This window comes from Lichenostomus cassidix, chromosome 1 (assembly GCF_008360975.1).
Source record: "Lichenostomus cassidix isolate B80296 chromosome 1, HeHo_3.0, whole genome shotgun sequence".
NCBI lineage: Eukaryota > Metazoa > Chordata > Aves > Passeriformes > Meliphagidae > Lichenostomus > Lichenostomus cassidix.
The window spans coordinates 66890753-66913494 of record NC_139479.1 but is presented as its reverse complement, the minus strand read 5'-3'; the positions used below and the strand labels follow the sequence as shown (position 1 = coordinate 66913494).

Sequence of the window (22742 nt, the reverse complement as noted above, 5' to 3'; positions counted from 1 at the left end):
TTGCGATAGAAATTTCTTTGCTGCTTTTAGCAGCAGCAGAACAGTCAAAATGGTGGACCATGTATTTGTCCCTCCTACTGCTTTAGAAAAGGCTTCAGCAATCAGATCCTCCTGAGTTAAGGTAGTTTGCGTGGTCAGTTTTAATGAGACCAGGGTAACAGCAGGTAACTGGGGTAAGTCTAATGTAGACATTATTTATCCCATGCTAAATTAGCACATGCTGTTAGCTCTGTGTAAAACCCATGACAGTGGGCATAGGTGACACCATGGTGGTTTGGAAAAGTTTGTAGGCAATTTTTTTTTTCATTTTAAGTATAGTGTTTGCAGTGAGATAAGGCTACATTCTTTGCAAGCACCTTTTTTACAAATGGCGTATTTTTTACAGACTTGTCTGCATATATGGATTTGGGCTTTGCAAGCAAGTTTGGACATAATACTGTCTGCTCATGGAGACAGTGCAGCCTGGGAGTGCTGTGAGAAAAAGGAAATACTGGTTTGACCATCCTTTTTAGGCTTATATACTTGTGTATTTCTGTCCCCCTGAATGAACAATATAGCTAATCTTTCAGGTGGCATAAATGATACAAAACATGTCATACTCATTTTGGTGATATCCCTGTTACACTAGCCTGGATTTCCAAATGACAAAACATGTTTTCAGGTCACAAATACGGTTCTAGTGCCCACATATATAGCAGAAAATAAACCAGTGAAATTGTCACTTCCTCCAGAGAGGGAATGAAAACAAATATATGCAAATTTAAATCATTGAATCATAGAATTCTGAGGGTTGGAAGGGACCTTAAAGATCATCCCATCCCAACTTCCCCTGCCATGGGCAGGGACACTTCCCACTTGATCAGGTTGCTCAAGGCTTTATCCAACCTTGCTTTGAACACTGCCAGGGTTGGGGCATCCACAGCCTTCCTAAGCAACCTGTTCCAGTGTCTCACCACCTTCACAGTAAAAAATTTCTTCCTAATATCTAACCTAAATTCCCCCTCTTTCAGTTTGTACCCATTACTCCTTGTCCTCTCACTCCTGTTCCTGATGAAGAGCCCCTCTCCAGCTTCCCTGTAGGAAGGACCCTTAGGTATTGGAAGGTTGCTGTGAGGTCTCCACACAACGTTTTCTTCTGCACACTGAAGAGCCCCAACTTTCCCAGCCAAATATTTGGGTGTTTCAGCCAGCCTGTTCCTCTCAGCAATAAGGAGAGACCTCACAGTACTCATGGCATAAAAGAAGGGAAAAGATCCAAGCCCACAGCCTGGCCAAAGACTCTCCTGCTTTCTAGAAGGCTATGGCCTGCCAGAGCTCCCTGGCAAAGGTGAGCCCTGCAGCGATCGAACCCTGTGTACACATCTGGGCTATAATGTGTTAGATCTCCCAGCATGTGTGTGCATTGTCTTTTTTGTTCAACACCCAACGCCCCCCATTTTTGTTCTGTAACACATAACTCATCACTGGGGCTCCATTACTTTCTTGGGTGAGACCTTCCCTGGGAATTTATTATTTACAGTTCTGTGCTCCAAGATGGGTACTGGCAAATGTGCAGTAGCTGACAAGTGCTGCTGTAAGGGTTTCTGGTGTAATCTGAGGTGACAGGAGAGTGAAGGGATGTGGGGACAGCCATTAGCTAGACCTCTAGTTAGAGAAATGTTTGTTGGAGCTGGGTTTCTCTTGGGTTTATAATAATCATCAAGGAATCTGCTTAATGTGTTCAAGGACCTATATAGGGATGCAAATTAAGCAGAATTTTAATGAAAAACCTTTCAGATATGGACATTTTGAATTTTTCAGGTAAATGTTCTAGAGCTTGTAACGTTAGTCTAGCGCAGGTTTGGTGCTGCTGAGGATTCCTGAAGAGCAGCAGGGTTTTAGGCAAGGCAAGGAGGCACTGGATGAGGGGAAAGTGGACAAAAGGCACAGCACCAGCGTCAGAAGGAGAAAGGGGGGGAAAATCCTAGAAAGAAGTGTGAGCTGTGGCTTGAAGGTATGGATGGACAACTCCATGTGATAAAGGTGCATTTGAGGTAAAACTGCAAATCCCTGGATAAAAGCAGCCCGGATTGCTCTGTGGCTGTTAGCATCGCTTTGCTCGGGGTGGCTTCAGGGGGCTGCAGGCCGCAGCGAACATCGCCGGTCCCGAGGAGACAACGGCGGCGCTGGCCAGGGAGGTGGCAGGCCGGTGTGGCTGCAGGCCGGCGTGCTGTTCTTATTCCCAAGGGAAAGGGGAAAACAAAAGGAAAGCGGAGGGGTGGCGGCGGCACTGACCGCGGCTCGGCCCCGGCGGGCTCTGAGGGGCGGCGGCTGCGGGAGCGGCCGGCAGGTGGCGCCAGCGGCCCCGCGGCGCGCGGGGGGAGGGGCGGGGCCGCCCTGGCCTGAGGGGACTGAGGGGGCTGGGGGAGCTGAGGGGACTGATGGAGCTGGGGGGACTGATGGAGCTGGGGGGGCTGATGGAGCTGGGGGGACTGATGGAGCTGGGGGGACTGAGCCTGGGGGAGCTGAGGGGGCTGGGGGCGCTGGGGAGGCTGACACTGGAGCTGGGGGCTGATGGAGCTGGGGGGACTGAGCCTGGGGGAGCTGAGGGGGCTGGGGGCGCTGGGGAGGCTGGGGGGACTGAGGGGGCTGGGGGACCTGAGGGGACTGGGGGAGCTGAGCCGCCCGGGCCGCAGAGCCTTTCGGAGCGGAGTGTTCTTTCTGCCTGAAAATCCCTTCCGAGGCTGCCCAGCCACCCAGCACCTGGCACACTGCGTTAAAGTTAATGGCTCTGGTTTGCAGAGCTGTTCTCCTTTCCTTAATAGTGTTGAGGGGAGGAGGAGTGTAAGGTGAGGGATGTTTGTTTCCATGTTATTTCCTCAAAAAGCAAACGACATACTCAAAACTGATTGGAAAAACATAACCTTGAATGAGAATTTATATGTACACGCACACACACACACACACACACAAAGGGGAATTTGCAGGTAAATTAGTTTACACTACAAAGATGTTACCCAGTACAGCTATCCAACACATCCCATCTCTGTTTGGCATTATAACATCCAAGCACGTGGTTTCCATGAAAAAATTAATCAAAACCCAAAAGCTGTTGCTGTAAATTGCTTCTAGTCACTCTTCGAAGCAGAACCCTTTATCATAAATTTTTTCCTCCTGTTTACTGACTTTTTATTTTTCTCCTTGTTCTCTTTTTTCTAATAGCGTAGGGGAAAAAAGTCAAAAGTGTACATGACTTTCCAAGGGCTGCTTTTCACACTAGAAAGAAAACCTATTAAGTACAGTATTTCCTGAAAAAATGCTATAAGCAGCTATGTTTCAGAAAATGAGTGGCCCAACCAGAGCTTGGAATGAGCTTGTCTGTTCTTCATATTGTCCTTCCTGCTGCGACTAAAACACCAGTTTCAGCTTTACACCACAGAAATACACTAATCTGATTTTGGCAGGGAAGTAACCTTCCCATTGTCTAGACACCGGTAAGGACAATGGTCCTCAGTGTTGACGTTTGTGTTTAGCGACACCAGTTATTGAGATATCAGGGAAGTGCCATAAAAATGGTCCAACATCTTAGGAAACAGACCTTATGGTACAAGACCTACACAGCAAAACTAATGCAGCTGTTTGGAATGATGAAAGATGTACAAATAAAAATTTATGTGCTTGGGTTTTTTTTTTTCCCAATTTTGGTGATGTTGCTGAAAGATAAGGTACCTCCCCCAGCCTGAGTGTGGCCAGGTGGTGAGACCCACAAAGGAGTGAAATCAGCTGTAGGAAGGCCATGAGCAGGGCACAGTTTCTCTGTTTGTGCCAGTGACACGGCTGATCTGTGTAGTGTTCCTGTCTGGACTTGAGAAGCTTGCTAATGGTTTTTGTATTCTCTAAATACTCGTATGAATGGGATATCGAGGGGAAAGAGAAGAGTTAATTACCCTGACTTCATCTGCCCAATTTCCTGCCTGGTTAAATAGGGCTGACAAATGCCTTGCATGGAGATTAAAGCTACTTTGTCATGGAAAATTGTAATTAGGGCCGATCATCTAGTTCTGTAGAAGCTCCAGTCGGCCTGGTGGTAGCTCCAAAGAGCCCAGTGGCTGTTTGCTCTAACATGAATGGCAGAACCCTGCATATTGTGGTAAATCTGACAGGTCTTTTAGCTGGTAAAAAACCTCATTCAACAATGGCTAGATGTTTAGCTGGTTAAAAAGGAATGGCCAGATATTGGTCACTTTGCATTTCTTAGCTCTCAGAAGTGGTTTTAAGCAACCATTTTTAGGCAACATTTTTATATTATTTTCCTACCTTTCTGACCTATTTTCACCAGTTAATCTAAGAAAGATGGAAGTGAGTGAGGAATAAAATCTGTAGGGTCAGAGGTTAGATTTCCAGAGCAGTGTTACATAAGGAAAATGAAAATATCATATTTTTCTTTTTTTTTTTTTTTTTAAGGAAGCCCAGTCAGTGCTGGTCTCACCCATGATGGCAGGTAGTGTTGGAATGGAGCTTACCCCAGGCCTGTACATGCCATGGGGCTGCATTCCTCACCTCATCACTTGTGCTCTGTGAGCTGCCTTCTAGCACTGTGACAGGCTTTTCATTAAAGACCCCTCAAATTCTAGTCTCTGGTATGGTTGTGACCCAGGAGGAAGATTAGTTTATCATTTAAAGCTTCCCAGGTCAAGCTTAGCTTGTCTCTGTCCAGGTATGTGTCACAGCAGAGCTCTGAGGTGCAGCACTCATCAGGGAGTCCTGTGGAGACAGGATTGTCCACTTCTTTTGGACTAGGGCTGGCTTCCTCCGTTTTCTTTTCTTAGCAGCAGCTATGAAGCGACTGGTTGGATTGGTCTGTGCCTTTCAGACAAACACTTAGCAGAAGAACAGTTGCACCTGCCCAATGTCATCTTATAAAAAGCTGTCTGGAGTCTTCTGTTCCCCTGTACAGGTCTGCATCGCAGGTTGACTGTTAGCAGGGAAGATGCCTACAGTGTGCACAAAACTTGGGCAAGAAAGGAAAGATTAGAGGACTTGCAAACCTGACAGCCCTCACAAACTGCAACTGCCTTTCCCACATCTCCAATACTTCAAAGCCAAGGTCCAGGCTCAAGTGTGTCAGCAACAGCCTCATCACCACCAAATACAGAAGGCATACCCCTTCTGTGCTCAGTGTGCTATTATACAGGTAGCAGCAGTGTTCTTTTTGTTACAGCAACGGTGCTGATGATGCCTGGGTGCTGCTCTGGCACTGCTCTGCTGTGACTGTGTCCTTTTCAGAGGCGCTGCTTAGCACATCTACTCCTTGTTCCACAGCAAACATGTCTCTGTTGTTCCCGGACACATGACCTTGTATTTGTATGCATTGATTCTCGATTAAATTTGAGCTGATTCTGTCCACCTTTGGCTTTGAGGAAGATGAGAACACAGGATAGGCCTAATGCTCATTGATTTAAAAAAAAAAAAAAAAAGTAAAATCACTTTTAAACTAGGTTGCAGTGGCTCCTGAACTCATTAGGAACAAAGTCCACTTTAAAAATCAAGCTCCTATGGAAGCTAAAGTGAATACTTCAGAGTCCTCTTTTGCATCAATTCTATCTTTTCTGTATAAAAGTAAAGAAAATAAGCAGGAGTTCTGCTTTAGGCTTCCATGCAGAAAGACTAGGAGTGCAATCTCTCTCTCATTTTCCTTGTGATTAGGTTGTTCTGTTCAAGATGTGATGTGGAGCCAACGTACAGCAAAGCAATTTCATGTCTCAGAGAGATGAGAACAGAGAGGAAGGACCATCAGTGTGGCAAGGTACCAAGCAAGACGTATCAAGTATCAAACAGAACATAGGCTCCTCTGCCTCCTGTGTGCTATTCCTGCCAAAGTGAAATGGGATAGTGCAGCGTTAAACACACGATCTCCACGATGGCATGGTGAATACACTTTATTGCAAAAATCCAGAGTGTTGCGGTTTAAAGGATGTTGCAGCAGACTTTACCCTAGAGCTTCTCTACCCAGCCCGGTTCAGCGCCTCAGTGCTCCAAACCCTCTGTCCCAGGGCTGGACACTGCGCTCTCACCGGCCGGGGAGCCATAAGGCTAGCTCTGGTTCGTCTGCTTCCACAACCGGCGGTGATAAAGGAGGCGAGGAGGGTCTATGCGTTGTGTCCATGGAAGATGTTTATTCGCATGGTGCAGCAGAGGCCAACGACCTCCCCGAGGCAGAGATGCCTCGAGGGCGAAGGCCTCACATGCACAGCCACATGTGGAGCATAGACACACATGGAGCATAGACAGCAAGATGGCAGAGGGTAAGGGGTTTTATAGGGAAACAGAGAGGGGCAGGGACAGCACACAGGCCCAGTGACCTCTGGGTACAGGGGAGGTACAGGGGCGGAGTTAGGAGTACAGGAACCAATAGGGGAAACCCGAGGGAGTGGCCAGGGCCACGTGGGGTTAGGGTACAGGAACCAATAGGGAAAACTGGGGGCGTGGCTAGGACTGTGTAGAGTAGGGAAGGCAGGACAATAGGTGACAAGTACAGTCGTTAAGAAAGGGGTGTGGGGAACTTGCAGCCATTATCACAATACCAGAGTTCTTAAACTGTTAGTTTGTTATGAGTTTACATACTTGTGAGGCACAACAAATGTGCTTAACTACCACAGACTATGATAGGAACAGGCATCAGGTGTGACCAAGTACCAGCCCAACGGTGTGAGCACTTATTGGTTCTAATAATTGTTTTACAATTGTGTAACTTGTTTTTCACCTCTAGTTTAGCTGAGTCATTCCCAGAATTTTTTTCTAGTTAGCCAAAGTAACTGAAGTGAGCAAGGATTTTACAAGGGCAGCAAGGCTCTCACTTTGCAAGGCCTTTCTGCTCCACAACAGGATAGTGTTGAAACACAGAAATACAGTGACCCTTTAAGCCCCAAATTGTATCCTGAGGAGACTGAGCCCTACACCTCAGACAGACATGTGAGTTCTCCTCAGCATGCCAGGGCTCAGGGCTTTAAAGTGAAGCATGATGTAATTGTGAGATCAGCCTGTTTCCTTAAGGAATACAGTTCTGTGCTGTCTTGTTAAGGAACCGCAAGAGTTGATGTAATGTTATTCATTAATGAAGTTCAAGGGTGAAAAAGGGCAATAAGGATGGGATGATGAAAAGAAATAACATGAGCAGCAAATGTGACCTTCCAAGCCAACTGGGCTAACTGGGCAAGAGCTTGCACAGGCACAAAAATGTTCACATTAGATGAGGCTTTTCTTCAGACTGCTGAAGAGCTGTTTACTTGTTCTGCTGATTGCCTCTGGCCAATTTTAATCCTGAGAGTATGCCTGCCTTATTCTCTGCTTTGATCTCTTTCCTTCTGAGTCAAAACACAAAGATGTTATTAAGATAAATTAGTAAAGACAGCTCAGGAACTGGGTGGGAAATGCTGATCATCATCTCCCCTGGAGATAAAGTAATCCCCATGCTCAATCAATTCATAGTATGTAACAGCCCTGAACAACTCCTTTGAAACATGGGAAAACAATAGTGCTCTATGAATTGATTGTATTTGGCCTAATTATAGAAGACCTTTGAATAGGAGTACTTAGAAATAAACTGAAGAGAGTGCTAGAAATGTGCAGTGCTGAACTGGCTGGAGTACATGGTTACATGGGCTGAGTAACCTGTGTGCTGTAACATTAAATACCCTCTGTGCAGGCCTGGTTTCATTAACTGTCATAAGCAAAGGAGTGGAAGTGCTCTGTAAAAGAAAATGCTATATAAACTCTAGTAAAGAAAAACACATGAGAGTGTGTGAATCATGTGGCACTGTTTCCGTTTGAGATCAGGCCTCAGGAATTGTTTGGTTTTGAGCAAAATGAATGAAAGTTGCAGTTTGGCTTTTTGTGCTTTCAGCCTCTGTGCTGAGATGACAGACCCTTTTGGGAACACATAGGTTAAACTGGTTAACTTGAGCATTTGGAGATGACAAATACCTTAAAAAGGGAAGATAAGTTTGAGAGTTATTCTGAAGAGAGAGAAGATTATTAGCATCAGGGTATTTAGATAATAATTTCATTAAGAAAACTCTGACTTAGCCTACAGCTACAATGCAAACCACTCATGTAACAACTACACTCCTCAGTAATTTCTACTTCTAGAACAATCACTAACAGAAACAATCACCTATTGACACAATCTCTCCTAAATGGTATAGTAATGAATTGCTAAAGGTATACTACCTTTTGCAAAGACCAGTGTAAATCTGAGATACAAAATAATTAATGTGCAGTTGCTGTGAGTTTTATAATTTATGAAAGTCCATGAACATTTAATAGTGCCTGCAGACCTAAAGGACGCACATCAGAAGCAGCATAAAGCACCAGGATACATTGCAGAAAACAAGATGGAGTAATATCTCAGTGCTTATAGCAATGTTCAAGCCACTAGCCTAGCCACGAGCCCAGCAGGAAGTCTAACTGTGTTAAACAAAAATTTGTGAGGTTTTTTTTCTTTTTTTTAAATTGCGTTTTGTTCCCTGTGGTCATTCCAAGGCTCCATTTGCACTCGCAGGCCGAATGAGGAGTTGCTTTTCAAGTATCAGTGAGTATATAACCTAAGCATCTTTTGACAACTTGTACCATAAGGAGCAGTGAGGAGTAATTGTGAATATAGGCATCTCTACATTTTTGTTTTAGGGCAAAATATAAATGACAGTGTGATAGGGGCAGCCAAGGATTTAAGGAAGTCCTCCCTGGAAGTCCATTAAATTGGATATGTTTGTGACCTTGAACCTTCAGTTAAACAAAGCTGAATTTTTGTTGGCTTCCAAGTTCTATTCAGTCTTATCTAAAGTGAAAAATAAGTAAAGTGAGCACAAACAGGACGTGTTTCTGAGGCACAGGAGTTGCTCTAAGAGTGTCATAGGGAGCTGCACAGCAGGAGCTGTTTTGAAGCTGACTTGAAGCTGGCAAGGTCAGGACTGAGGGAAGAAAAATAAAGGAGCTCCAGCAAGAAGTATTATGATTTTTTTCCCCTGCTTCTTCTTCTTTTTTTTTTTTTTTTTTTTTTTTTTTTTTTTTTTTATTTTGTTTTATTTTGTTTTGTTTTATTTTGTTCTGGCTTCTTCCAGAAGAATGCTGATGAAAAGCACAGCATCCTAATGCTCACTTCCAGAGTATGATTGTGTTGCAGTTGAAAATGGGATTAAGGAAGGTAGGGCAGTTTCTTTCCTGCAGTGCATCCAGCCATACATGCAGTGCTTGCTTCAAGTGACTGTTCACTGGAATCTGGCATTCAGGCATGATGCAGTGCAAGTTAAAAGGATCCATGTCAGAAATTACAAAAGTGGCTTGGAGGTGAGTTTGTGGATGATAAAATAGTAGCATGCATTTAAATGGCATATTTTATCTATAGCTGTTGAACTGCTTTGACATAACAGTTTAAGGGACAATAGTTCCTCAGTTTAGCAGGAGAAACATCAGCCCTTGTCACAGATTACCACTGACTTCCTCAAGGTAATGCAAGGAACAGCTAAAGAACTGGGAATAGAACCCAATTAATCTGGTTCTTAAGTCTACAGTCCCATTTATGTCTCAGTATTAAGCCAGGCCCTGCTCCTCCAGGCAGAGAAAGAAACATTTCCCTGAATGCTCTTGCCTGGGCTAAAGTACATGGAAAAGCCAGTCACCAGCAAAAGAAATTTTATGAACTTTTCCTTCTTTAAAGCAGGCTGACTTTCATCAGGGTAGGAAGGAAACATTGAAGTCTCTAGTTAGCTGGGTCCGGATAGATACAGCTGTTGGTTATGAGAAGTCAATTACATCCAAGTGAGACTGGAGGGACTGCAGAGAGGAGGTTGGTTACCCAAGTTCCCTTCTCTGGCTGTGAGGCACTCTAACTATGTGGTAGAGCTTTTCAAGGATGGCCTACATTTGTAGGCTCTCATGCACCCAACTTTTGTGTGGCCCTGTAGCTCAGTATTTACTGTACTTATGGTAACACACATCACCCTTGTTTGTAGCAGCCCAGAGGCTCTGCAGGAGCTCTGTAAGGCCTCAGGACTTATGGCTTTGTCTGGACTTGTCTTGACCTGTCCTGGGGCTTTGTTTTAGCTTGTTTAGCTGCAACAGCAATTTCCTAATGACCAGGTGACTCTTACACGATTTGTTCTGCTTTTGCTAGCTTTGTGCAGTTTTGTGAATTAACCATAATTTTAATTTAGCTGAGAATAACAAGTGGTTATTTTATGTGGAATGAAGAATGCAGGGCCCTAGCAAAATGAGGTGGTGTAGAGGACTACAAACATGGTGTCATGGCACAGGCCTCAAAAGGAAAGCTACTGGATGCACTGCAGAGGAGTACAAATCTGAGATGTCAGTAGAGGCCATGGGATGATACTCAAGCCCTCAGGGCTATAAACAACACATCAATAGTCAATGACTAATAGTTAAATAAAGACAGACCTGACAACTGGGGGAAACTGCTTTTAAGAGTGAAAAAGAGAAAGCATCCAGTGAGCATAAAATCTTATATATGGTGTGAGGCCAGCCACCTTAGGATCAAGGTGGGCAGTAGATCGGTGAGTGTAAAGTGGAGAAGGGGTAGGTAGTATATGTGTTACAGTTTCACATTCATTATTATTGAGACAATAGTATTCTCCATTCTTTTCTACAATAATTAGATCAAGATTAATATTGAGTGATTGCAAGTTAAAGAAGTTGAATGATTGCAAGTTGAAGATTCAGTGACAATAACAGTTGGCTTCACTTATAAATTGTGTCTTTCTGGCCATACCAGGACTTTTGAACCAAGTGCATCCAAATGCTTTCCTAAATGAACTGTCATCACACATTGAGAATTGTAAGCAAAAAGCTGGGGGAGTGAAATAGCTCAGAAATTCCCTAATGTTAATCCTACATGTTTTCCTTAGCCATATATTTACAAGAAAATGAATTGCTTATTTGATCTGTAGGAGGTGAAACAACGTAATAAATTTCTGAAAAGGCATTCCTATGATTTAGCTGTTTCAGTCAAATACAAATCTTTTACTCAGGTTGTTTGCTATCAGTACATCAATAAGATTTGGGAAAAGCTGTTTACGCCATATGTTTTTTTGAAGGAGGGGAAGGTGGATGGATCAGTGGTTATTATGATAAGTTGTTTGTTATTGATTCATCCACTGCATACCGTAAATATTTCATTCAGTTATTTCATGAGGCTGTATTAAAAATATAATGCATTGCATTTTGGTTTTCCTTGTAACATGGATATGCTACAAGAAACTTTCAATAAAACAAGATTTATTTTTATTTTTAGACTATAATTTGAATCACGTGTCTTTGTAATGAGGTTTGGCACATGTACTGTGACTTTATTTTCCCTGAGCAAGTGTGAATATTAACATACCTTATCATAAAACAAGCCTCTAATTAAAAACATTTTTATATGTAATTTACAACAATCTGGTGGTTTTATTGGAATACATCCTGATTTTCTAGTTGTGTTTAAATATACTTCTTGAAAGATTTTGTAGTACATCAGTCAAATTTGCTGATAGTGAAGTTTTCACTTGATGAATTTTAATGACAAATTTCACTCAGTATAAAGGGATCTCCAAATAAAACTTTGAGTCTAATTCTCATAGTGCAGCTGTTGGCTAGGAAGTAATTTTCCATTAAGATACAGCCTGTATCCTGCACAGTGACACTGTGAAATAAGCATTTTGAGTACCTGCGTACTCTGAGAAGTAGAGTTCTGGATTGATTTCTGATGTCAAACTGACAAAGATCTTGTAATGTGAGATTTTTTTTTTCCACATCAAATATTCCCCTTGTAAGCATCTTGGGTTTGGAGCTGCAGCTCAGATTTCTTCCCTGAGTTACGATACTTGGCTTGCAACTTTGTATTGTAATATTGAGACATTGGGCCTCAAAGCAGGAAAAGCAGTGATGGGAGATTTGGATTTACCAACAACATATGACTTGTTTGCAAATTCCAGGATTGGGTAAGTTACCTTAAAAGCCCGTGAAGATTAAAAAACAAGGTGAAATTGTGGCCAGACATCCTCATTAGCTACTGCTGATACTGCATAGAAAAATTTCATTAAGGACTCTGTAGTGTCAGGTTGTACCAAAGTATCCTGCATGAAGTGACCAGTGTCTTTCTTTCCTGCCTGCCTCTGAACTGCTTGTCTGATTGCCTCTGGGAATCAGACAAGTTTGTAAACTCTTACCTGACTCCCATGTGCTGCCAACTGGCCTACAGAATGTAGCTGGAAATGAGGATGTCATTTGAAGAGTTTGAATTGGTATTTCTCTCTCTCCCTGCTGCCCTGAAGGTTTATGTGGCCTGCAAACATCTTCATGTCTGAAGAATACCTGTAAAACATCTGACATCTTGCTGAATGCAGAGGAGAAAATATGAGCCCTTTACTGATAAGCAGAGATGACAACTTTGTCATAACATAATTATGCTGAAGATCCATGAGTGTACTCTTGAAACAAACTTTTGTGTATTTCACTTATCTTAGCAAGAGCATTAAATTTTTTCTGGATTTTTTTGCTGTACTTCCCATTTGCTACAAAAACCTACAGATGATCAAATAGTAAGAGAAAATGTAATTTAATAGAAGTATTGAAGATGCGTACAAATTAAGAAAAAATGTGCATTTTATCTTCCCTGCTGTACTTGATGGCATCTTCTGTGTTGGATCACAGCTCCCTCCCTCAGACAGTGTGTGCCACTGTGTCATCTCTTGTTCTTGCTGAGCCACAGAACAGTTCTGTTGGCGGACAGGAGCTGCATCTCCTCAAAGGGCTGCCCATGCTTCAACCTCATGTCACACGATTGAGGAATTGGTACTCACCATAATGGCAACACTCTATGACTTGGGAATCTTGCTCCAGACTTGACAGTGCCTCTCAGGGCTCACAGGGCACTCGAGGCAGCCCTTACTTGGAGGCTATAATAAACCTCATTGGAGCCTCCAGCCTGCTCCATGGTTTTTTAGGGCAGATACAGCTGTGAGGTGAGGTGCCCCGCAGCATGGGGGCTGCAATACATAACCATCCCAGACAGGGATGTAGCTGTGAGCTAATGGCACATCAGAGCCAAAACAACCGAGCCTCTTGTTGCTGTAGCATTGTCTGAATCTCTTCTTCCACCAGCTGACTCTGCTCTGTAAATTCCTGTTGCCCTTTCTCCTGCCCCTGCCCCTCCTTCTGCCATTGGCAATATAAACAACCTCAGTCCTGTCTCTTGTCAGTGATTGCAAGAGAAGAGAGCTTCTCTTTTTGTATAGACCAGATGCAGTAGGACCATAAGGAAAAATAGAAGGCTGCCTCTTCCTTTTGTTCTGAGCATCCCATGACAGCCTAGGATTGACTAAACTGCTGCTGCTTGCTGTGTGCATCTGTCTGGATGTGTGTCTGGGTAACATTTTTTCTGGTTTGCCTTGAAAATGGCAAAGGCTGGCAGCTTGTCTTGGTCTCAAAGAGAAGCTGCCTCCTCCTGCAGCATGTGTGTACTTTTTGTCAAGGAATGTGGGCTCCCATGCTTGCCTGCCTCGTGAATTACCTGGAATACACAGTCGACGGATAGTACCTGTCAGCACATTTCACCAGACAGCTCCAGAGGGGAAAAAAAGAGTTTAAATAATCATCTCTCTCCCCTGTGCATCAGGAAAGAGCGATAAAAAAATGGAGATAAAAGACTATTGAAGCCTTAGGACATTTCATCTCTTTTCCTTGGGGCAAATGCAGGTCTCTTTCCTATAGTAAACACATTTCAAGCTATTCAGTTTTAAATTTATTTAGTGACAACACTGCTGAGGCTTCCCTGGAGAGGTTATTTTGTAATTTAATAGATGCCACTGTTGGGGGATATTTTTTTTTGTTCTAATTTTCTAACCATTCAGTGATTTTCATCTTTAAAACACATTACAGGCTTTAAAACACATTACACATTAAATAACCTGCAGACAGTTACAGAGAGGTAACTAAGACATCACCTCTCTCACCCTGAGCAATTCTGTTGATAACTCTGTGGGAACTCCATTCAACTTAACTCAAACATATATTTCTGCCGTTAAACCAGAATTTATAGTATGGTAAAATGGCAGGTCAGGCACAGAGGTTTTTTTGGCTTTGTGTTTTCATTTTAAGTGTGCCACTTACTCATAATTTCAGATGCCTCCTAAAATTCAGGCATAATGGTGTTTTTGTTTTGCTGGTTGCATCTCATTGTTTTTAGCTCTACCCCCAACCAACCATTCTTCCTTCACCTGTTGAGGTACACAAAGTGTGCATGGATGGTTTACTTCATGTTGCCTTGTCTTTGCAGGGCTCAGCTCACTCTCCTGGTGCTGTCATGCCTACCCTTCTTCTAGGCCATCTTCTGCACCAATGTCAAACTCATCTAGTACCTCCAAGGACCAGCTTGTGGTCACATCTGTGTTTCCTCTCTCCTCCCAGCAGCAAAAGCTGCTTCATTGCACAAAACAGCTAGAAAAATTACTGCTGACTCTCCTACATGCCACTGCATGTAGAACAGCACCTCCACTGCCACTTGGAATAACCTCTGTCCCTAAATACTGGAGAAACTTATCAGAAGGACACAGATCTCAGGAGATGACAACAGTTCCCAGTAATGTCCTATGGGAAGACAAAATGTACAAAGACCCTCTGTTATGGATGGTCAACAAATTGAATGCCTCTAGTTAGCCTGTTGTCCAAAATGTGCTAGAGCTGGCCAAGGGCCCTGTTAAGTTGCCCGTGGTGAGCCTGTGTCCTTGAACTCTCACCCTGGCTGCTGGGCTGTAGGCAAGGAGGGTGAGGTGGATGTTGATCTGCCTTCTAAGAGTCCCCCTGCATTCTGCATGAACCTGGAGCCAATGCTAAAGTGGAATTTAAAACAGATTGAATTTTTTGGGTCAAAAAGGCAGGGAGGCTTGTGAGGGTCATGTGGTGGCCTTGTTTCACCCCTTTGCCTGCTTGTCTGGAGCTCTTCCAGACAAAAACATCCATGCCACTTGGCTGCTTGTGTTGGAGGGCATATATATTTGCACTAGATTTTGATATGGAGATATTATAAACCAGCTCTTGACCGAGACTGTGGCCCTCTCTCTTCAAGCAGCAGTTAGAGGGCTGCATGCTCTCAGGCAAGAATTGTCTGTGCTGTGCTGGTGTGAATTGCCCTACATTTCTGCTGCCTTGCAATGTGTACACAGCTAAAAATAGCAGTGGCCTTTTAACCGTCACACTGCACACCCAGCACTTACCTGAGAGTAGGCAAACATGAGCACATGGGACTAGGAAATTCAAGGTAGCGATCAAAAGTGCATTTGTCCGCTTTGTTCTGCTCATAATTTCTCTTGTGGATTGGGCTGTCATTTTAAATGTAGCAAGTGCCTGTGTATCCAGCTCGCACCACTCCAGATGGCAAGTTCACCTCTTTTGCATTTTACAGTCTTGTATTTCAGGGCAATGCCTAAAACTGTTGCCTTTTTAATAGTTAACTCTGTGACAGAATTACATACGGCCTATAACCCAGTAAATGGCTTAAAGAAGTATTTGCTATAGGACCTTGGCTTTGTAATGTTCTAGTCTGTCTCCTGTTTTCACTTGGGTTAGCCCGTGCAATGCAGAGCCATGTGTTGTCCTGACACATCTGGCTGAGCAGCTCAGAGTTTAGTCTGATGTTAAATTTCAGGTCAGTCAGAACAGTCATTGTCATAGACACATTTCAATCAAAGTCTGAAAGAAAACCCCTCTGTAAACCTATTTGTATATCAATAGCTGATTTTCTCTGCAGAATGCCACATAATGAAATACTGCTCACCAGCTTACTGCCTGAAAAACTGACATTTCACTTCTGGGGCAATGATTCTGGAGGAAGGCCTGTATCCTGCACAGTTTCACTGATAGCTCATGCTTTCTGCTGGCACCTCCTCTGGGAGGTTTGCACTCCATTTCAGATTTGTCAGCAAGACTAATGGCAGCCCTCTTGAGCATCGTGAGTCCAGAGACAGTACATTCCCCTGACAAAATCCCTAAGTCATGCTACATTACCTCTTGTAAATAGACCTCCAGATGATATTCCATAGTCTGAGTGTGGATATCTGTCCTAGGAGAATGTGATAGTACAGGACAGTTTTGTTGAAGTGTTACAAGTAAGTGGGACAGCTAAAGGTGCACCTCCCTGTGCAAAGCTTAAATGCACATCTGGGTAAAGACCCTGTGGCATGAGCAATGTCAGGCATTTTAACATTGCATTCCCTGATTTGGAGCACTCTGAACTCTTGCTTCCATCCTTTGTCTTTACTACTTTCAAAATCTGTGCAACAAAGCAACAAAGCCTTTTGCAGTAATTGGTTTACTTCAGTTGTTTGCGTTAGCAAACCTAATAAATGCAAAAATACTGTAAGCAGTATTCAAATGGTCGCAAGCACTTGGGGTTTTTTAGTGTTATTCTGATTTAGGGCAGGCAAAATGTTTCTAGAGATATAAACCAAGGCATTGGAAGTAGGAGAAAATGTACAGGCAGGTGATCATTTGATTAAAATGCATGGTGTATGTAAAACATAGCAAACTATTCTGTTAGTGTTGTCTGTATAAATTTTATTACTAACATTGTAATATAAACAGGAAAATTGCAGTGTTTTGAATTTCCATTGAAAGGTGCCAGAACCAGCAACCTGTCCGTTGCTCTGTAGTTCAGGGTTAGAAGGAGAATATGTGACATTTTTTTGTCTCAAGGGACTTTGAATATGCTTGCAGAATAGACAGTGGTAACAAACATCCCCCCAGCCTGTTTGGCCTGGCTGTGTCTCTTACTCTCTGGCACTGTGTTAAAGATGTTTTTAAGTAGGTATTTCTAAAGTATGCCTGCCTTGAGAAGAGCTGCTTTACTTTTTCTGTCCTTTAATTTTCTTCCCTTTGCTTAGCACTCCTGGGAGGGAATAAAAGTGTTGAGATAACCACTACTTGCATTGAGTTTAGTTTTACAAGTGATGTTACAACTAAATTATCTGGCCATCCAGCCAGAAAGACTAGAAAAGGCTTTAATAAGTCTCCTTAACACACCAGCTTGGACTGCTGAACTTCACTAAAGGAAGCACTGCAGATGCTTGACTGGGTTGTATCTGTTTATCATGTCTGGTTTATCCTTTCCTAAGATAAACATCCTACACCAGTCAGTCTCTTTTCAAATAAAAGAGTGTCTATTCCTCCCGTTGTTCTTTCTACCACCTCACCATGTGGTCTAACCTTAGGTCATAAAACCCAAAGTGAGAGGTATGATACTTAGATGTGAGAGGTAATAGTCAATGTTCGAACATGGACTGTACCAAAGCTTGAACATAATGAAGACAGATATTTGAAAGGTTCAACGCAAATGGGATCTAAATGAACACTTTTGCTGATGGGATGATAGGCAGTAAAGGCTGAGAAATGAAGTTTACATTTACACAGCACTCAACTGGAATGTTCCCATGAACATTCAGAACTTTTGTCCTCCCCAGCCATGGATTGTCAGGTAATAGATTTAATAAGAACCCTAAAACCACTCCCTAAATACCCATCCCCTCCAAGGTATGTCAAGCTACAGAACATTTCTGTAGTACACAACAAAGTGATTCAATCAATATTCTGCAGGATGAACCTTGTCCCTAGAAGGAAAGGGACAGGGCTGCTCTGCCTTTGACTCTTGTCCTTATAACTGATTTTCTTTGGGCATTCTTTCTGGCCAGAGAATTGCCTATAAAGGGAATGGAAAAAGGGGAAGGGACCAAACCCCCTAACACTTCTAGTGCAAAGGCCCCCAAATTTCATGTGCTAAGTGAACATAGCAGTAGAACAGCAGAGTATTGCCACTGTGTTATATGAGGCATACAACTTCAAGCACTCTGTTAATAATGTTGCTATTACATTTAGTAGTGCAGTTTAAATTTAAGAGCTAGATTTGCTCAGAAGGTCAGTATAAATAATTTAGAATAAATATTCTAATTAGGGTAGTCATGAGAAAAGTATTTAGTAATTTTTTTAAAACTACAGAGCATTTTTATATTTGTTGCTATGTTAATCCCTCATAAACATGTTTTCATTAACATTCTTTTTTATTGAATGCTAAGATTATTGCAAATGAAGGTCATAACAAAAGTTTTATACAATACAAAATTGCAAAGCAACCCTGCTAATTACTGCCAAAGCCTTACTGCCCAGATTCCAAGGAAAATATCCAAGACTGCTGGAACAATGCCCTCACAATCTGACCAAGTGGACCTCAACATTGCATGTATAGGGAACCAGAATGTCTGTGGGCTTCCCCATGGCTTGTGTACAAGTAACTAAGAAGAATTTTGAGAGAGAGGAGAAAAGAGCGACTCAGCCTAACAGAGCATAAAGCTGCCATGCTCCCAGTGGATGTGGTTAGGATGGAGCATTTTCCTCCCCAGAAGCTGAGTGTTCTCTTCAGGGTAGACAGTTGTGTTTCCATTCATTTCAAGCCGTTTGTATTCCTCAGCTTTAATAGTTACCAAATAACTCTTAATGAATTCTCTGCAACTTCATGCTTCACCCAGTACTGGGGGGGGTGGGGGGGGTGGGGGGGGTGGGCATTGTTCAGGAAGAAAATGCATTTAGTTTCCTCATTACTGGATGGCCATGTACATATAGACAGATAGGTAGAGACATGCCTTTTCTACATGGTGAAAAAAGAGACACTTAAATAAACTATTAAAATCAGTTTCATTAGAGTAATACAATCCTTCTGTATGTACATAGACTGGATAACACCTGGCTAGTACTGATTTGTTGGATATCAGTGATGGGATGAAACAGGTAGTTTCCTGTCTTGCAGCAGTAGTGCATGTATGAATTGATTTTTGCAAACCACGTTGAAAATTGAACATGTAATATAAACATATTTTTCATGTGCCTTTTGCTGTGAGAGTTAAAGATGTAAAAATTTGTTGTAAGACAAAAGCTGCAGTAGTTGTAGAGCTTTTTAGCTTCTTGGGGGGAAAAAGAATGGGTTTATTTCTTTAATACTAGAATTAATAATAGGGTTAATGTTTGGACTTAATGATCTCAGAGACCTTCTCCAACCCTAAACATGTCTATGATTCTATATAAGCTGGTTCTCAGCTCTTGAACAGACTGAGGCATTCCTGAGATTAGCATTCAATGTTTAAAATAAATTCGTTTTAGCTGGTGCTAGTGATCTTTAGTAAGTCCAGGTTCTCTGACGAAATGGGGACAGGTATGGAAGCTGGGAGGGAGAAATGCTGTGATTTCCTTTGGGTGTATGCAGTGCTTCCATTCTTTCTTGAGCAGGGTGTGTGAGCCCATGGGAATCTGGTTTTGGTGCTTTTATGAGTTACTCCACATTTTTAGCTGGAGAGAGACAGAAAGAAATATAGAGAAGAATTTTTTGTGAAGGTAAAATATGATGGCCCTATCAAAAAACAAGTGGTTTTCCTTTTTTTTGTAAATCTCCTCCAGCATTGATGGCTGATGGCTTTGGCAGTTAGGCCACTTTCTGACCTTGGACAGACACATGAGAACAGAGAAGTTAAATGGCCTGCCCGCAGTCAGAGAGTAGAGTGTCTCATTCCTAAAATGTTCCTGCTTTTCAGCCTCATGACTGTTTTTCTTTCCCAAAGGCAGTTGCCTTGCTGCCTAGGCAAGAGATCTGCCTACTTTGACATTTACAGTTCAGAAAAAGGGCTTTTCAATCTGTGCTTAGACTGCTGGCTTCTGCTGATGCTTTCTAATGGCTCTGTGACAGGTGTTGAGGAAAATCAAAGTTGTTATCGCTAGGCTAAACTGCACTGTGTTGGAGCCCTCAGTCCCCATGGAAAATTTGCAGTCCCACATATTTAGAAAAAATGAGGAATCATTGTCTTGAGGTGGTAGTTGCTAAGATCTGGCATAATATTTCTTATGGTTAAAACTCTGCAGAGTAAATGCCCCAGCGACTCCATAAGGCCACATAAGATTCAGTTCTAGACACTGATTTTTATAAATATTAACTCCTGCACTCTTAGATATTTCAATCTTCATAATTTAATATTACTAGTATATTACTAATAACTATTGGTTTTATAATCCGATAGTACGAGGATATATTTATCAGAAATGCATTATCCCAGTGACAGATTAAATTTTGCATTCTCAGCGATGTAACTTTACTATCTCTTAACATTGTAGTGCTGAAAATTTACTCTCCAAACCAAACAGCTTTCTGTGTACTACTGAAGCATGGCCAGCAGTCTTTAGTCTTTTTATTAAGTTTTGTGTTTTAAAATTTGTGCAGTCCTTTATCTGGTGAGTTTAAATAGACCAGGATCCTTTGGAAGTAAATCTCTGGGCAGCCTCCCAGACAACAAGGTAAAGTTGGGCAATGCTCATTTCTTTTGTTAACATGGAGATGTGCCAAGAAGGCAGTCATTCATCCTTTTATCCCAAACAGTGTGTTGGTTGGGTTTCTTTCATTCAGTTTGAAATAACATCTCTTCTTCCTGCAAAGCAGCACTAGCTTGACATCCAGGAAGAGTGGACAGAGTAGTCAGTGAATGCAGTAAATGGCCTAATTTTCATCAATAATTTGAAAATATTTTTTCAAGTCTGGTAAAATAGTTTGGTTTATGGGTTGGTTTTTAAAAGATGCCTCTGTCAGTGGAGATCAGAGTAAGAAAATGAGTATAGACTGGCTTAAACCATAGAATCTGAAACAGAAACACAGCCTTGAAAATTTTGATTGTTTATATTTAGGGCTCCACATCATCCAATTGTAGCTGGGGAAGGCAGACACCTGTTTGGATTTTCTGCCAGATTTCCTTAAGTCTGAGAACAATTTTAGCTCTGGGAGTTTGGTTTGGGCCCATTTTCAGTTACAAGAGTATACAGCTGTGGAAGAGCAATGACAGAAAGGCGAGGGTTTCATGGAAGAGTAATTATTCACAGCTACAGTGCAGGAATAGACAGGATGTTGGTAAGGTTGCTTAGCAGCTGTACTCCCACAGTCCAAGCTCTGCTGTGTTTCCATTGAGGATCTAATGTGCTTTCTGCTAAAGTAAAGCTGTTCATGGTGTAGGAGGATATATTTAAAGAGAGAACAGCTTACTGGGCTTTTCTTAAAATTAAAGCACAGTCACTGTGCGCTTACTGCTCTTGCTAATACTCAAACCAAAAGCTGAACTGACCACTTTAGCCTGATTTTGAACCAGTCCTTGTTACAAGAGGCTGTATCTCTCCTTTTGCTCTCACTGGAAGCAAATCAATCTTTCAATCTTATAGCCTTGCTGGGAAGACTGATGGCCAGGTCTGGGCCACCATATGCACTGATGTGACTAAATGTGAGGTCCCTGGCAATCTCCTCCTGAGTGAGGCATTCGCTGCTCTCTGTTTACCAATGCTCCTCATACGTCCTGCTTTACAGGTAGCCTACAGGGATCTTAAACAGAGATGTCTGCAGTGGATTCCGTCCCTGGCAGCCCATACTGTCCCTACTGATTCTCTCTGCTGCTACTTGTCTAGCAGCTGCTCAACAGCCATAGTTCACAGGTAATGAGACAGATGGCACTTATCTAAACTGCCAGTCTGTAAAATGACATTACATGGACTAGGAGCTGTTTCAGAAACTGTGGTGGTGTCCAGGCAGTTGTGGGGCTGGAATATATGCTGTCTACCCTGCAGCAGCTGAACTATGCAGCAGGATGGGAACCTCCAAGAAAGGAATGATGCAGATAACTGGAACAGATTGGTTTCAGTCTCCCGATTTGAAAACAGAGTTAGCAATACCAGCAGGAATTTTAGAGGTGGAAAGCCATGTATTAAAACCAGACATCACCATAGAACCTCACACATAAGCAGTATATAGGCTGAGAGTAAGAAAAAAGTTAGTGGTGAAGCCACTAGCAAAAGTAAGGTTGAGGTTTTGTCTCCAGTTTTTCATGTGTAGCCTTTCAAGGTTCTGATATATAATAGTTTTCTCTTTGTTCAAAATAAGCTTTTTCCCCATATCAGCTCAGTGTATGTGTGTGAATACAACTTCAGTAGGCATGGAGGAGTCACAGAAAGGCAGTACGGAGAGATGGGCAAGTGAAACTCATGCTGTTATTAATGACTTTTTTTTTACACTGCAATTCTAGCAATAACAGTAATAATTATCCTTCTTCTGTTGCCTGGCATAATGGATTCTGGGGTGTATAGAGCAAACAATGGTTCTCCAGGGGGCCTGGATACAGCTCATCCACAGCCTCGATTACTGCTCTGAATATTGCATATCCTCTTGTGTGGCATTGTATCTCGGTGTTCCTGTGCTGGCTACACATCACCTGAGCTTTTCCTCTTTATTTTCCCACATGCCACCCACCAGAGAATAGGTCATACACATCAGAAAGTGACATGAGAAATGGTGCCACCTCTTTCTTCAAATATTAAGAAAAGCCAAACCAGTGAACTACTTTAAATCATGTAGGATGTAATTTCTCCCTTCTGCACTTTTATCTGTCTCATCTTCCGCTATTGCTTGTAACCCATGCATGCTCTGGCCTGTGGGACCAGGAGAGGCTGGAGATGGGAGCATGGGCAGTGGATGTCTCGTTGTCTGGGTCATTGAACTCAAATTATGAGAGACATAGGACAGAGAGGGTTGCCAGTGCATGGGATGTATGGAGGAAAAGATAGATTATAGATCTACCCATCAGAAATATTGCTCTGCTTTGAAATCGGTTTGAATCCCGTCCAGGCTGTTTGCCTTAACATCCCCTCTG

The 22742-nt window shown here is 42.5% G+C and overlaps 1 long non-coding RNA gene across 1 annotated transcript; it reads left to right on the top strand.

Moving 5' to 3' along the window:
• The first annotated feature begins 2656 nt into the window (after positions 1-2656).
• Positions 2657-21528, top strand: LOC146444813 (uncharacterized). The gene is made up of 3 exons (XR_014850768.1): positions 2657-2828; positions 5686-5785; positions 21407-21528. It is a non-coding gene; the product is annotated as an uncharacterized LOC146444813 (long non-coding RNA).
• Positions 21529-22742: the final 1214 nt, after the last annotated feature.